Source organism: Leptonotus elevatus, chromosome 7 (genome assembly GCF_054856555.1).
Source record: "Leptonotus elevatus isolate MCC_2025b chromosome 7, RoL_Lele_1.0, whole genome shotgun sequence".
NCBI classification, from domain to species: Eukaryota; Metazoa; Chordata; class Actinopteri; order Syngnathiformes; family Syngnathidae; genus Leptonotus; species Leptonotus elevatus.
In genome coordinates this window covers 22,587,350-22,602,847 of record NC_141245.1, presented here as the reverse complement: position 1 = coordinate 22,602,847, position 15,498 = coordinate 22,587,350, and the positions used below count along the sequence as shown (strand labels likewise).

Genomic DNA, 15,498 nt, shown 5'->3' with positions numbered 1-15,498 from the left:
GTGCTTAGTGCTATCTAAACACACGTAATGATTTATTCACTCGCTTATGTTTTATTCACCATTATGTGATGTAGATCTCTCCTATTGGATGGAAAAACGCCCGCGTTTTGCCCCCCCCCCCCCCATCCACTTAAAATGCATTCTCCCGTGATTAATGCCAAGGACTCAGAATAATCGGAATTACATTGCAGCCATCAGATTACAAATGGCGTTTTCCTCCCACGTTGTTGTCTGATTTACGGGACAACAAGCGCCCCGCCCGCACGTGCGCCAGTACGTTATCTTACAAGCGCACTCTCATCAAACAACGCCATTATCCGGGATCAGCGCACGCACTACATAGTAGATAAGAAGTGCGACATTATACGGCGGTTGTATGCAGACGGTAAAGCGACGGAGGGGTGTGACGACTCGGGTTTGAATGCGCGGCGGGTGAGACTCCTCTCCCTTTGAAAACACGTCTTTTTTTTTTGGGCTATCCTGCAGTACGCGAGGGGCGGATTCTCTCCCAGCTCCAAATTCTAATCATGCAAATGAGACTGTATTTTTAGATTGCATGCAGATGTGAACTTTTTTTTGAGGTGTGTGCGCGCTGAAACTTGACTTGGCTCGGTGGAAGGTCAATCTCTGTGTTCCTCTGGAGGTACGGCCAACAAAGAGCAATCAGTGCGGGGCATTAATGTGAGACTCCGAGCGCATCAACGGCCGGCCTGCATGTGGATTTTCAAAGGTCTCCATCTTGCCTCTTGTTTCCTCTCGCATCAATCAACGCCGTTTCGGGGGGCGCTCGGGCTGCCTTGTTGGATTGAACTACCCCTTTGTGCTGGTTCTTGGCATTTATCAGATATAGTTCGTAACTTCGACACTTCTTTTGTTTTGTTTTATTGTTAACTCATTCACTGCCATTGACGAAAAATTCATTTGAACTATTTCTGTTAAAACAATTATAATCCACTTTTGCTAACAAGAGTATGAAAACCTATAATTGTTTTTATTTATTGTACATTTAGAACAGATATACAATTTGTGATTAATCGTTCGTTAACTAGTGAAGTCATGTGATTAATTACAATTAAAAAAAATAATAGCCTGACGGGCCTAATTTAATAAAAAAATATAAAAAAGAAGGGGCGTTTAATCGTAATTAATTTTATGATAATTTTATATCTGTTATTAATGTACAGAAAATATAGGTTTTCATAAAAATGAAATGAAAAATTGTTAAACTAATAGAAATAGTAAACATGATTTTTGACGTCTATAGTCGTCAATGGCAGTGAATGAGTTATTGTGATTTTTATTCTGCACACTTTTTTGCCGTGTAACAACTCCCACATGATGCCAATTTCGACTTGTGATAAAAATGCATGTTAGCTTTCAACATCAGATAGCACTTTTCAAAAATAAATACGCTATTAGCCATGATTTCAAACAAGGGTTAGGGTTAGGTTTAGTCCCAAATTTACAGTTAATTCAAATGTATATAAAATGACCCCCCAAAAAAAGAATCATTGCATCATTTCCTCCTGAACTGAGCCATATCAAATCCCACTGAGTCGAGCCGAATCAAATCATTCCACTTTCAAAATGGAACCGTCCTTGAATCATTTCGCACCACGTACGAGAAACCATATCGTCTTTTTGTGGTTGATATATCTGTATGCTAGTATCCACTTTTCACACTCTCATTACCGTGGCAACCAGGGGCGGAGCTAAGAAATTAAAGGAGGCAATCATCTTCTACTTGTGGAGTGTGGGAAATTAAAACAGGTCAAATGGAATTTCCAAAAGCACCTTTTTACTACATTATTTACTACAAATAATAGGGGTGTGCCAAAAAATCGATTCTCATAAGAATCGCGATTCTCATTTAGTACGATTCAAAATCGATTTTAAATGCCCCAAAATGGATTTTATTTAAATTATTTTATACTGTCTTCCCTTTGTTTGTGTGTGCCTTTTATTGGGAGCGTTGTTCATGTTGTACCCGATTTGGCCACTTAGGGGCAGTGTGGTTCCACGCGGTCTGATACACTGTTAAGTTGTAGCCACATTAGAGAGAAGAAGGAAAAAGTCACGATCAAGTTATTCCAATAAAAGTTTTTTTTTTCTTCAGCGCGGTGCCGTTCTTTTGAGTGATAAAAGTGCCGCGAGTAGAGCGCTAATTAGCATTAGCGAGTCAGACTGGAGTAGATCATGACGATTCCTTGAACATCTATAAATTGAAGCAAAAATCATTGTCAATCAAATCATTCTGAATCAAAAATCGCTCTTAATCGAAAATCGATTCTGAATCAAATCGCACACCCAAAAATCGGAATCGAATCGCGAGACATTCAAAGATTCCCACCCCTATGATGCAGAATGATTCAAGACTCCTTCACTCAATGGCAGGTGTTCAACTAAAATGGGCCAGATTTCACACTGAGCAAGGACTTTTTGTGACATTTTTGTCTGGTCTACGGTGAGAGACTGCCAATCAAATTTGTGTTGTCAGAATGAAGGTTGCGAAATACTGCACTAATTTTTGCATCCCACAAAACTCAATGCAGCTCCGTTGACCTTTTGGCTTTGAAATTTGTAGTGTTTCAGATAGAATAGTCTGGCTGTGGCTTGAAAGTGGCGCTGGAACTTCAGCCAGCGCAAGCTGCCAATATCGCCAATTGTCACAATTTGGCAGTTCTATGCGGCACGCTCGCAGATGCATTTTCATAAATAGCAGCTCACCAAAAATTTACGTGGTTGTTTAATTTCACACTTGATGGTCGGGCGGCCTCTCCAGAGACAAATTTTACGTGTTTACACGCATTTCAAATGTCAGTTTTACAGTTTTTTTGACGTTCCACACAGCATTAGGCACGGAACCTCGGTGGATACGCTCGGCAGCAGACTTAATCTACAGTCTGTTTGAGGTGGCCGTTTGACTTCCTGTTCTCCTCGCTCATTTCCTTGAGACAAAATGGAGTGAAAATACACAAGAAAACCATTTATTTATTTTTTTTATTTTTTTATTTTTTTTTTTTTTTGCAAGGACATTAGCAGGTTGCAGAGAGGACGACCCAGGTTTAACCAATGCATACGCTCCTCATGCAACCCTGTTTGTGATTTAATTTAGCTCCTATGACCACATTTTATAATCATTGCAGAGGAGGAGGTAGAGTTTTTGTTTCAATTAAAAGCTGCTTATGTCATCTTGATTTTTTTGTGTGTAGAGTTGCCAACTGCATTTATGGTATTTATTCATCCTTCCATGTACAATATTGATGACTATTCTTGTTGCCTTGTTGCTCTCAGGGGCGAGTTAATTTTGAGTTAATTTAAAGTTCCCTCAACACCACTCATTTTTTAACTTACGATTAATGGCCGCCCCTTACTTGTCCTGGGGGAATTCCAGTCGCAACGCAGCAGACACGTCCATGTCAAAATTTAGTAGCAATAAAAATGTAATAATAATGAATATATTTGTGAAGACTGGGTTCAAGTTGTATTTAAAAAAATAAAAAATAAAAAGAGCAGAATTTCACAAGTTACTTCATGGTAAAGATTAGTATTAAAAGAAAAATGCCATCTAGTGGCAGAAAAAATACCTAAACATAAATCAATAAATTACATGAATCAATAAATAAATAAATAAATAATCATAAATTTGTGATTAATCGTAAGTTAACTATTGAAGTCATGCAATTAATTACGATTAACAATTTTAATCGCCTGACACCCCTTCTATATAATAGTGCTGTCACTATCGAATATTTTTAGAGTCGATCAATTTGATGATTATTCAATCCATTAATCAACTAATTGGATTCATTTAAATTTTGCATTAAAGTGTTTTACAAAAGCAGTTTTTCCCTAATTACTGTTTATTAACCAGTGATCGGTGTTTATTTCGTACTTCATATTCGTATAGTTATTAAAATTTTAAAAAGGGGGTTCGTCATTTTTTTCCAAAGTAAAAACAGATTTGCACATGTCTAAACAGAAGGTAATCAGTCTTCTTTCATCAAGGACTACAGAAATCAGTGAACAATTACCGTTGATATGCTGAAATCACAGGATTTGGATGATTTCAAAATAAAAAAACTGGCTGCAAACGATTACCGTACTCGATTACTTACTAACCGTACAGTATGCATAGTTGTGCTAGTCTATAATGTTGATTATTCTTTTTGTTCATGTCCACTTTCTTTGCAGCTGTAAAAAAATTAAAAAAAATAAAAAGAGGGCTTTCTCCATTGGGCACAAGTAGAGACATATTCTTTTTCGTGTTTTTTTATGCTGAAGTGATTTTTTACTTGCCTTCTTCTTTTACTTCATTGCGGGCCGTAAGGAATTAATGCTGCATTATATTGCCTTTTGCCAAAAATGACTAAATGGGGACAGCTTCTACTCGACACTTTTGTCTATAATATTGTTGGGAATTGGTCTCTTTTAACTATAATGCTCAGGACGTAAACAGGTGCAATATAGACATTTTCATCAACAAAAATCGAATGCGAGGTTTGTCACGGGGCTGTCAGTCACCCCCAAGGTCAAACCCCGACGACAGCCTGTCCTCGGAATCCGAGAAAGCCGACGGATGAGGACGAGGAGATGGAATAAGAAAAAAGTGATTACAGTGGAATCTGGCATTCTCTGGATGAATGCACTTTGGCACTCACAGGCTGATTGTGATTGACACTCTATGACCAGTCGCAGCCTGCCGGAGCATCTGTGCTGTCGGGGTGGCGGGGAGCCGACAGACCGGGTTCGGCGGGATTACTTTCTTCTGGAATAACTTTTCCGAGAGAAGATTACAGTAGACAAAGTGAAGTCGGCGTTTCCCTGGGTCCTTTTCAGCAGCCTGTCGCACCTTTTTGGGGCTCTGTCAGCTGTGTTTGGAACAATCTACATCTCCACGATTGAAAGTGATAGATTTTTATGATTGATGATATGCCTGCTTGTTGCTCTCAAGCTATGGCGCGGTCTGTTGAAACGTAATAGTCGCATCGGAATTCTTGCCTGTAGGTGTCCACCAAAGGAAAATGAATCATTCCTTGGGACATCTGACTGACAAACGTTTAAAGGTGATGAAGTGCATTAGGGACGATTAACAGTTTAAACAGGACTGCAAGAATGTTTATGAATGGAAGTTTTTTTTTGTCCACCCCCTTTTTTTTATTTTATTCACTGTTGTCACGGTTAAAGAAATGCACCAGAGCCATGGACGCTCATGGGTGTAATTTTGATTTTCTTTACACTCCATTTAAGGTGCCACGGTAATAACAGTCATCACAAGCCAGTGGCTACAAATTGGTCGGCGCTCTCGACAACAACAAACATCAACTAGCAGTTCAGGTTATTTTGTTCCCATAAACCACTTCAGGTTTGATTTGTTTGAAAACGCTTGAGGCAAGGACATACAGTATTTTATAGTTATGCAACAATTTGAAGGGGTAAACATTTTCCTGTGAGACTTTCTAGACGGGCTTAGAGAAATGGTGACAGTAACTAGGCTTGTTAGTTGTTAGCTTAGCGGGTTAAACTTGCCAGTGCCATGGATACTAAGTAGGACCTTTCTCATTACGAAGAACGCAGAATACGATATCGTTAGCATTATGCTAACAAGCTCACCAAAAGATGTGGCATGTTTCTTGAAACCGCATCTCTTTTTGACAAAACGTGTGGCTTGAGGCCTGCTAATGCTACCGAGATTCAGTCACTATTAAATGTTAAGTATCTATCACATGTGTTTTTTTAATGCTGTAATAGGACGCTTTGATGTTGTGACGCTGTTAGTAAAATGTCAAAAACGCAGCCACAGTTTAGCAACAATTTAGTAGCTAATAAATGTGAGCTATTGTAAATTGCTAACATTTAGTTTGAATGTAGCTATCACGTATGTAGCCTATACGACAATGGGACTATGATTATGGCATATTATTAAGAGCAGGGTTAGAGAAGTGGTGACAGTAGCCCTTGTTAGCTTAGCTGGCTTAACTTGCCAGTGCCATGTATACTAAGTAGGGCTAGTAGTTTCTCAATAGGAAGAACGCAGAATACGGTATCGTTAGCATTATGCTAACAAGCTCACGTAAAGATGTGGCAAGTTTCTTGAAACCACATCTCTTCTTGACAAAACGTGTCGCTTGAGGCCTGCTAATGCTACCGAGATTCAGTCACTATTAATCAAATGATTACATAAATATCCATTATGTTTTCAAAGCTCTAATAGGACGTTTAGGTTTTGTGACACTTAGTAAAAATTCAACAAAACAACAACGTAGCCACAGTTTAGCTAATAAATGTTAGCTATTGTAAATTGCTAACGTTGAGTTTGAATGTAGCTATCACACATGTAGCCTATACAACAATGACCACGTTTCTTGGCAATGTGACTATGATAATGACTTAAGCGCATTTTTCATCCCTCTCAAAAAACAAAACAAAAAAAGTCAAAAATTGAACTCAATAGGCACAAAATTGGTGTTAGGCCTTCTGATCTTCCCGCCATATCAAGCTATCACGTTAAATCATGATGTTAGAAAATTGTGAGACCTCATTAAAGCAATCCACCTTGTTTTAGCTTGATTGGTCTGCGGTGGCGCCAGACGGGCGCCCACGGCCATCAGGCATCACCATTGATTAGTCATGTGACACGCGGCGTGACGTTTTTCATGTTTCGCGAGCTTGGCTGTCCGTTTGTTCCGCATATAATCGCGCGTGTCGGATGAGATGATTGTCAACCCACACGCTACAACTCCAATGAAGCCAGCAGGACGCATATGATTAGGCAATCAGACAACTCCCACTCACTCACTTCCTGGAAATGCTCTTTCCAGTAAGTGCTACAATTTGACTTTTTTTTTTAATTCAAATTCCTAGATCATAATTTTTGAGAACACAATTTGCAATTTAGATTTTTTTTTTTAAGGAAGAAGTCACATTTTCTGAATTGAAAAAAATATTTTTTTCTATTTTATTTTTTCTAAAAATACATTTATTCAAGATAAATGTTTTTACATTTTTTTAAATCGTTTTTTACAAACTAAGTTGACTTTTTTTTTTAACAATTTAAAAAGAATAATTTTCATTCAATTGTAAAAATATTATCTAATTGGATGAAAGGAAAAAACAGTTTTAAGGTTTTTTTTCCAAAGAAAATTTAAACTTATGAAATAAAATCACATTTATAAAGAGATATTTTGTGAGCATTTCCCCCCTTTTTTCTTGTGATGTTCTGACAAAAACAAAGCTCATCATGTGCTTTGCATCAAATGTTTTATTTAGAACAGCTTTTGTAGGTTTATAACATCTAATTATAGTTAATTAAAAAAAAAAACACATTTTTGGAAGAAAAATATGTTGGTCTGATTCTGAATCCAGTTCCACCCCTGACACCCCCTAAAAATAAAAAAATAATAAATAAAAATCTTAAGAATTAAACAAGAAATTGATATAAATTTATTTGTCATTATAAAAATAGTATTTGAAAAAAAATCTTGCAATGATCCAACTTCCTTCTTGTAATACACAGCAAATTAACACCCCACCATCATCATGCATATTTTAACTCCTCCCACCAGCCAATCAAATTCTTCTTTCAGATCATCTTTTTCCAAGTGGAGCAAGTTTGTGTGTCCCGGGCAAGCGGTTAGAAAATAGCCCCAAACAGTCCAAGAAAAAAAAAACAGTTGGGAATAACGTGGCTTTTATCTCATTAGCGTTAAAGCTAATGCTTGCCCTCCCATAAACTCGATGCGACGTGAAATAGAATGTGATATTCATCCACTCCTTCCTGGCCCTTTCTATGGGCTAATAAGGTAAATATAAAAAGCTCGGCAAGTGTTTTAGCGCCGCTGTCAACCTGCACACGGGGAAAAGGCACTATAAAAGACGGATGGCTGATAATCGTCCGACGGTTTGCATGAATTATGATTTCATGGAAACGTTTTTTTGCCGTTCGCTTCGCCTTCCCCGTCAAATTTTGTTAGCAGAGGGCCGGATGATTTATATTATTTCTGCAGATCATGAACCCACTTCTGTGTGGTGTTCAGTGATGAGCTTTTGCAGGGGTTGGCGCGTTTAGTGTTTATATATTTATAGATGTATATAAAATACAAAAAGAATGATAATATTTTCATTCCTTATTGAGCAAAAGTTGTTGAATTTAAGAAAAACTCAGATTTCATGTGTGCAAAAGTATGTGAACCTCTCACTTAATCCGACATTGCACAAAGGACAGCTTCAGGTTATGATCCAGGATTTCACAATATTCCTCTGAATTCATGATTTCCTGGACTATGTGAAGTTGTCCAGGTTTTTTTTTTTGCTGGTTATGCAGCGTTGACTTTTCACCAAACATGATTGTTTTAGTTGTGACCAAACAGTTCAATTCTGGACTCATCTGTCCACAGAAGGGACTTCCAAAAAGCTTCAGGTTTGTCCAGGTACTCTCTGGCAAAGTTGAGATGGGCAACTTTGATTTATTTTTATTTTTTGTGAGCAGAGGCTTCTACCTAGCAAGCCTTCCACGAAAGCCTTGTCGATTGACTTTTCTTCTGATTGTTGAAGCATGCAGCAAAATTAATGATCATTTTTCTTGTGGTTCTTGCTGATATTTTTAGAAGGTCGTCCACTTCTAGGCAGGATTGTAGTAATTTTCAGTGTTCTCTAGTTGCAGATGATCTTCTTCACAGTGGAATGATGAAGCTCAATTTATTTTAGATGACTTATAGCTTTCCCCAGACAGATGTGCTGTCACTACCCACTTCCTGAGGTCCCCTGACATTTCTCTTCCTCTCAGCATGACTGACATGTATGGGTTCATATATATATTTATTTATTTTAATTAAGCATCGGGCCAGAGTGCTGGTCGCGTGCGGCCCACGAACCGCCAGTTGGCCATCCCTGTTATAAATGTTTCTGTGCTTGTTGTTTATTTTCAACACCCACTTCTGTAACCAAATGTGGTTCCTTGCCCTGTAAAGGTCTACTGGCGCCTGAGGGCTCGTATTTTTGAAGGTGTTGAAAAAGCGTCTCGTCAACCCACTCGCTACTCCATCTCCAACGTGTCTTCACGGAACGTCTCTTTCCCAACAGACGCCGAACGCCGCCATCTTGCTCCAGTATTCCAAAAGACACATGATTGGTGAGTAAATATGAGTCACAGCCGCATTAAGACGCACAAATGTGGATGTGATGGTGCCGTGTGCAAACAATAGGGCGGCACTTGGGCAGCTTTTTTCTTCTTCCGTTCCTCCTGACCTAAGTCGGCCTGACGTGTTCACCTCGTATCCTCGCTACCTATTTGTGGATGACTCTAACGTATGGTGACATGGCCCTGGGGGGGTGCAGAGCTTCCTCTGCAGTGCTGGCAATACGCGAGCTCGCTAATGTCTTTTGGCTGTTATTTATCTCGGGCGGAAAAACACAAACGGCGTCGGGGGGGAGGAGAAGGGCCGAGCGCGTTCTGCAAATCTGCTTGTAATGTGCGTATGCGCTTTTATTAGCGTTCTGGAGGCTTTCATGCGGGGGGGGGGGGGGGGAAGCTTGCGTCCATTTGCTTCATATGCAGACATTCAACATACTGCGCTGGTCTGATGTCTAAAAATGTACAGTACATATTAGATGACTACATTCAAAGCTCTAGCTGATGTTTGTAAACATTGTTTGAATAACTGGCCTTTCATCAGACTTGTGCCAGACAATACGGAACCAGGATTGTTCAAATTTTAGCTCGTAAAAGTCAGCCAGGCAATGATAAACGTTTGTAGGTTATACAGTCAGCTGCTGATACACAGCTTGGTCTGGCGGAACTACAAAGAGAAGACTGATGGACACTTTTTCATGTTCTTTAAGAAGTTAGCTATTCATTCAAAAAAAAAAAAAAAAAAGGAGAAAAAGAAAAAAGAAGCTAGCTATTCATTCTTCACCCCTATGAGATGAGACCATTTTCGATTTCCTCAGACACAACTTGGTATCAAAATAAAACAGGATCATTCAAAGAAAGCTGTCTCTAGAGGTTTCTTCACTATTTCCCATTTTTATCTTGACATCACCTGAAGTAATTCCCTTCACTAGTAATTGAAAACACTTGTATCCAGAATCATCTTTCCCTATTGAAATGAATGGAAATACCAGTAATCCGCCCCCCCAACCCAATAAAATGTTTGTAACTTGTTTTTAATAAGTTAAGTAGAACTCCACATTGTTCTTTTTAAAAATCAAAACAAGCAAAAAACAAGAAATTCACAAACATAAAGTAATAACATAATTAAATATAAGGAATTTAAACCATTTTTGCCACTAGTCCTTTTGTGAAAGTTTTCATATTGTACAAAACAATAGGCCTTTAAATAAAATACAAAGAAAGAGGCAAATGCAGAATATATTTATTTAAATGATGTCAAACATTTTTCTTTTTCTTTTAAAAGTTGTTTTGTTTTTAAGAAAATTTTGTTTGAAAAATATCTCAGGAAACATTATTTGATAGAATAAAATATGAGTAGTTTTTTATGTATTTTTTATCAAAGTCCTACTTTTGAAGATTTTTTTTAACAAAAATAATTATTTTGTCAAGTACAAAAATCATAATATTAATAAGAATTTAATTGTGCTTTTTGAAAGATGAAGATGAGGTCATCAGGGTCAAAATGTAATATTTTAATAAGTAAATTTATAAATAAAAGCTTTATTCTCATCACATTGATTATGCCTTTTATTCTGGAAAAGATGCATTTTATCTTCCTTTAAAAAAAGAGAAATAACTGGAACTAAAATTGAAAAAACATTTTTAACATCATACATGAGTTTTCAGGGTTCATTTTTGAAATTATTTCAGTATTGCTGGACATCCCTACAGAAGAAATAAGTCCAAACAGTCGTTAAGTTACTTTATTACAAAATACAAACGAAATAAACAAAAATGAAGCATTTGTGGATAAATAAAAGCTCATCAAAACTACCAGCTCTATAAACTACGGCAATTAAAACAAACTGATCTTAAAAACAGTAGTCAAAATTAAATAAAAGCTAACTATAATAACAAATCCAAAACAATTATAAACCTGGTAGTGGTGCAATTAGTGCAACATAATTATAATGTATTACAAATGGCTATGGCTCGCGCCCAATTTGAGAAACCCGACGCTAAACAACTGTTGCCGTTGTCCTTAATTAGCGCATTTCCTTTTTTTTTTTTTTTAAAAGGTCATATGATGGGGCAAAGGTGAGAAGAAAGCAATCGACGCCATTTTAAACAAGCGTTATGCGGGTGAACGTAATAACGGGCTACATTTAGTCCATCAGGATAATCACCTTGGCTGTATCACAAGCTGGAATCGCCCAACGAGGCACAAAGACGCCTTTCAAAAGGGCTCTGATAACGAGCGAGGCCATCTGGATGCGGCGCAAGTAAAAGACCATCAGCTTCGGCTTTCATCACTTAAAGAGCAACACGGTGACATCGCGCCCATCAGAGGTGCGTTCGTGAGTAGAACATCTTTTTATGGATAAAAGGAAAAATATATGAAGGAATGTTAAGGCTTAAAAGATGCAGTTGGAAAATTACGAGGAAAAAAAGTAGCAGAGTTACCGGAAACAAAATGTGAGTTTTTTTCCTTCTTCCTAGGAATAAATGTGACCAGCTCTAAATGCTCTTCATGGGTCAAAAAACATTATTCACACAGCAAAATCCACCTGTTTTTATCCATCTCAGGGGGCGTCCATTTTGTCTTGTCCTGTCACATGTTGTCAACTGAAAACGAAACCACAGGGCCTGAAGGGCTCAGCTTGTGAATGTCACATGACCAAACCTGGGAAACAGTCGTGATTGGTCGATTCCTGCCTGGCACTGTGATGTCATTTTCAGTCCACAGCAAGTGGCAGTAAAGAAAACATGTACATATTTAGCAACAAATGTACCAATAAACATATCAGAAAATCTATGCAAAGTTAAAGGGATTATGACGCGTGGGAAATACTCAATTTAGATATATTAGTTGGAGTAAAGCATGGCTTGTTCCTTTTAAGCTCTTCATTACAAATAAAGTTAGAGAGCTTTAACTCATTTGTTGCCATTGACGGCTATGGACGTCAAAAGATTGATTTTTACTGGGCTGGTAGGGAATGAGTTAAAAATATTACACAATATTTACCCAACAAACATGTTTGGTTCACGTTTTGTAAATATTGATGACAAATGTTCTTTTTGTAAAGTTGTACCGGAAAGCGTAACACATTTATTTTTTGATTGCCCCATTAGTGCTGCTTTTTGGAAGGATATTGAAATTTATTTTATGTATGAATCAAAACACAAGATTATATTGGATGGTAAAAACATGACCCTTTTTTTAATCTAAGAACAAAAACTGTCAACTTTGGTTAATTTGTATATTTTATTGGTTAAGTTTTATGTCCATAAATGTACATTTCGAAACTTGAAACCTTTATTCAAATTATTTTTGATTGAAATTGACAATTATTTAAAGTCTCTTAAATTTTGTAATGAAGTAGAAATGACATTTATAATTAATATCCATGTAGAATTTTCTATATATATATATATATATATATATATATATATATATATATATATATATATATATATATATTTTTTTTTACTCTTGGAGCTACCTGACTGTTGTTGTTCTTATTCTTCTTCTTCTTATTTTATTTTATTTTATTCACTTACTTATTTTATTTTTATGTATTTATTTTATCATTTTATTTTATCTAAAAAAAATTATTTTATTATGGGATTCATGTAAATAGGATCTTCTTGTTCAGTAAATGTTTTTATTTTTTATTTTTTTTTAAGGACAAAATGGCCGCCCCCTGAGATGGATTAAAAACAGGTGGATTTTTCTGCTTTACTCATATTCCACAAACACAATATTAATCAGAACAGCATCAATAGAAGTTGTATGTCAAGGCAACGCCGTCATTGAAGAAAAGAGCGATGCGGACGTGTCAATCACAAATTCGGCAGAAGCTTATCAAAGAAAGCAGTAGGCTGATGTTTCCCATTAGCGGCGGTGGGTGGAAGTAATCAGCAAATACGCACGTCTGGCGTGGGCACAATCGGCAAAGAGAAGCCCAGATTCTGTTTGCGGCGCCGTTCTATTTATAAAGCGCGGGCCACTCGCCTGTCCTCATGAATAAACCTTACTGGGATGAATGCTTCCCACCGGGAATACAATATGGGGGGGGGGGGGGGCGGGGGTCGCGATTTAATGTCCGCACTTCCATCACATGGAGATGCGACACATCAACAGCCTCTCAAAGCAGGAAATGAGCACGCGTGAACACGCCTGATATGAACGCACACGCGTGAAATGGACGTGTGTCAGAGGCGTCTCTTAGCATTAGCGCACTGCTAGCATCTGATTTCATCATTGCTTTTGGTTTTCAATTTAGATCAAATTGAGGTTTGCCAAAATCACGACATGTTAGGGTTTTTAATTTGGGTTTCAAACTAGGTACAGGGTTTGAAGAAGGCATTGTGGTTTTAGGTTAGTGGGTCAGGTTAAGATTTCAAAGTGAGGTTTGTAAAGCTGGGATAAAGGGTGACATTATGGTTTCAATTAGGCTTTCAAGTCAGGTATAGGGATTCAATACAAGTGAGAGTTTCAAAACCCAAATTGGGGTGTCAAATCAGGGTTTCAACTAAGGCATTAAGATTTGAAATTTGAGTTTTAACTAAGGGATTTCAGCATGGAATAGGGTTTCAAGTGGGTTAGGGTTGTAAGATTGGTTTAAGGTTTCAAAAGGAGGCTTTTTAACCTGGGTTAGGGTGTCAAACAAGGATTATGGTTTCAATTAGGGTATGACTGGGTTAAGGTTTCAAATTGGGGTGTCAAGCCAGGTATAGGGTTTCAATGCAAGGGGTTTTCACGTTAGGATTTAAAAAAAGAGGTCAGGGTTTTAAGTCAACTAAGAACCCCTAATTTAAAACCCTAACTTGACTTGACTTGGCTTGAACCTCACTTACAATCCCGACCCTTGTTTGAAATTTGAACCTTGGTTAAAACCTTACTTTGAAACTCCAATTTGAAAGCAGATCACTGTCTTAAAACCCTAATTCGAAGCCCTAACCATCATTTGCAATAGTAACCCTGAAACGTTAAACCTTGTTTGACGCCCTTACCTTGGCCTGAAGCCTTACTTTGAACCATGAAGCCTTTCTTGAAACCCTATTAGCCCACCTTACCTTGATTTAAAACCTTACTCTAAAACCTGTGCCTTGGTTTCAAACCACCATTTGAAACACTAACCCCACCTTCAAAACCTTGACCCTTGATTGAAACCCTTAACTTGTCTTGAAACATTACTTTGAAGCCCTAACCCTTGTTTGAAACCCTAACCTTGTCTTGAAACTTTAACTTCAAATCCTTGCCTTGAAACGTTAAAAAATTATACCTTGCTTTTAAAACCTTACCTCGAATTACAAACCCTAACCTTTACCCCGGCTTGAAACATTGCTCTGAATCCCTAACCGTGGTTTGAAACTTTCATTTCAAACCTATACCTTGTATTTACACCCTCATTTTGAAACCTTAACTCTGGCTTGACAACCAAACGTGAAACCCTGAACCTTGTTTGAAGCCCTAACCCAGGCTCGTCTCTGTAAACGGACATATAACACACACATCTTCTCGCCAAGAAAACAAAACAGATAGTTGCCATGCGGCATTTCCAGCATGTCATCCCCTCTTCACATTTCATCTTTCCGAGCCAAAAGGAAAACATCAGGCCCAATTTACTTGCTAATCTGCGATGCCATCAAAGCTGAAGATTTTTGTAAACAACTGTCTGTGATTTTTCCGAGCCGGCGCGCTGACGCGACCCCGAGGTGATGCCGGCGGGATTGACAAGACGCTCCCGCCGGGTCGGGTGGGCCGGCGAATTTGGAATAAATCACGGTGCGCCGCCGGATACTAATATATCTCCCGCGTAGCTCGCCGGTTCCGCCGCCACAAAGACGCCTTGAGGGAAATGAATTGTGTGTGCGTGTGTGTACAATTTTGGGGGGGAAAATAACTCGTAAACATTAGCAGGTAGCTACAGTACGTGCGTTTGCCGTATATTGATGTAGGTTTTGCATTTTGTTGTTGTTGGAAAGATGCCCAAATAAAGGGTCTTGTCTCAATTCCCCACTTAAAACCCTAACACTGAAAACCTTATGCCTTATAACCTTATCCTGCCTTCAAACTCTAATTTGAAGTGCTAACCTTGGCTTGAAACCATATTTGGAAATCCTGACTTTGTCTTAAAACCTACCTTCAAACCCTAATAAGCCCTCTTGAAACTCTCACTCGCAACCCAAACCATGGGTTGAAACTCCAATTTCAAAGCCTGAATTTGACATGAAACCCTAACCTTGGCTTAAAACACAAATTAGAAACCCGTTTGAAACCCTAATGCAGGCTAACAAACGTGAAACTCTACCCCTGGTTCAAAACCGAAATTTGCAAGCTGATCCCTTTTTTTTTTCTAATTTATTGATTATATATTCAA

General features: G+C 38.0%; 1 long non-coding RNA gene across 4 annotated transcripts in view; it reads left to right on the top strand.

The window, feature by feature from the left end:
* The window catches only part of LOC147171601 (uncharacterized), a 74,866-nt gene that overhangs the window by 45,900 nt on the left and 13,468 nt on the right, over positions 1–15,498 (top strand). For 2 of the 4 annotated variants that reach the window (XR_015095636.1, XR_015095635.1), the window contains exons 3-4: positions 9,082–9,130; positions 11,290–11,461. This is a non-coding gene — a long non-coding RNA (uncharacterized LOC147171601). The remainder of the gene's footprint in view (positions 1–9,081; positions 9,131–11,289; positions 11,462–15,498) is intronic. The other 2 variants (XR_015095638.1, XR_015095637.1) reach the window with 1 other exon arrangement.